The 2,021-nt window shown below is 44.5% G+C and overlaps 1 protein-coding gene across 1 annotated transcript in view; it reads right to left on the minus strand.

Annotated features, from left to right (window-relative positions):
* Positions 1-2,021, minus strand: part of LOC106875703 (protein unc-93 homolog A) — a 42,363-nt gene that overhangs the window by 2,124 nt on the left and 38,218 nt on the right. The window lies entirely within an intron of this gene.

Raw genomic sequence — 2,021 nt, forward strand, 5'->3', positions numbered from 1 at the left:
TATATATATATATATATATATATATATATGTGTGTGTGTGTGTATATGTATTTGTGATTGCCCCCCACCCCACCATCGTTTGACAACCGATGTTGGTGTGTTTAATCCCCGTAACCCTAGCGGTTCGGCAAATGAGACCGATAGAAGTATGTACTTCAGCTGCATTTCTTCACCTCCACGTGTAGGTGCTACTGACCGATTCGACGTAAGCTCCACAGTTATGCAAATGCCATCGGGCAAACGGATCCCTAACGCATGGAAAAGGACAAAGCCTACCCGTCACGTACTCGTTCGGCATTCATTGATTGTAGACTTGAGGTTTTAAATCAAACATCTGCTTCTGCTTATTGGGCGAGCCGGGTCATAATCTCAGTGTTTTAAACATCACTTTCCTTTTCATTATTTACATTTGACGGATATTTGTCTTCATCTTGTTTGTTGATGACACAACGTTTCGGCTGATATACTCTCCAGCCTTCATCAGGTGTCTCGGGGAAATTTCGAACCTGCATTCTCATTATTATTCAGGTCACTGCCGGGAATCGAACTTGGGCATATGGCGTAGTGGTTAAGAGCGCGGGCTACTAACCCCAAGATTCCGAGTTCGATTCCAAGCAGTGACCTGAATAATAATAACAAGAACAACATCGAAAAGTACCTTAGGAATGAGAACCTGGGTTCGAAATTTCGGCCAAGACACCTGATGAAGGCTGGAGGGTATATCAGCCGAAGCGTTGTGTTAACAACAAACAAGAAAGCGGCGAGCGGGCAGAAACGTTAGCACGCCGGGCGAAATGCTTAGCGGTATTTCGTCTGCCGTTATGAAATAAAGCTTCTTTCCCCACGACCACTCCTGCGCCTGAATAAATATTTTCAGACAATATGCCATGTGTAATGCGTGGTGGGGAGAGTAGTTCTCTATAGTAAATTTTCTGGAAAATAGAGCGTGACTCTATATGTTTGTATGTGTGTCTGTCAGTCTTTCTATCTATCTGTCTGTCCCTCTCTCGTTCCTCTCTATCGCTCTCTCTCCCTCTCCCGTTCCTCTCTATCGCTCTCTCTCTCTCTCTCCCGTTCCTCTCTATCGCTCTCTCTCTCTCTCCCCCGTTCCTCTCTATCGCTCTCTCTCTCTCTCTCCCCCGTTCCTCTCTATCGGTCTCTCTCTCTCCCTCTCTCTCTCTCTCTCTCTCTCTCTCTCTGCATCTTAATACGTGCAAGAAATGACTTTCATTTAAAACGACTCACTTATTTTTCCTGAGCCTTAAGTCTGTTTATATATGATTGCGGGTTCAACCCCATTACGTAGGACCTTGGGCAAGTGTCTTCCACTATAGCCTCGAGTCGACCAAAGCCTTGCAAACGGAATAGCCCCGTCGTGTGTGTGTGTGTGTGTGTGTCTTGGTATCTGTCTGTCCCCTACTCCCTTTTTACAACCGAAGTTTCTATGTTTATATCCCTGCAAATTTCTATCAGTTTCCTTTGCCGAAACGCTAAGTACCAGGCTTTTAAGAAACACAAGTACTGAGGTCGATTCATTGGGCTAAAAATACTTCAAGGCTGAGCCCCAGCATGGCCGCAGTTTAATGGCTAAAACAAAAATAAAACTCTCTTTACACATCAAGAATCAAATATTTTTAGTGGTGGGCACGAAAACCGTATCTAATGTAGATACTGGCAAATAGCAATGCAGGAGCAGAATATATAAGTTCTAAATTTGGTGGATAATTGCAGTTATTTCAGGAATTAAGTCGGCGAGCTGGCAGAATGGTTAGCACGCCGGGCGGAATGCTTAGCGTTATTTCGTCTGTCTTTACGTTCTGAGTTCAAATTCCACCGGGGTCGACTTTGCCTTTTATCCTTTCGAGGTCAATAAATTAAATACCAGCTGCGTACTGATGGTTGATGTAATCGACTGGCCATCCCCCCCCCCAAAAAAAAAAATTGGGGGCATTGTGCCTAGAAAAGAATAAATTTAAAAAGCGGTGAGGTGGCAGAATCGTTAGCACGCCGGGCGGAATGCT

This window comes from Octopus bimaculoides, chromosome 6 (assembly GCF_001194135.2).
Source record: "Octopus bimaculoides isolate UCB-OBI-ISO-001 chromosome 6, ASM119413v2, whole genome shotgun sequence".
Classification (NCBI taxonomy): Eukaryota; Metazoa; Mollusca; class Cephalopoda; order Octopoda; family Octopodidae; genus Octopus; species Octopus bimaculoides.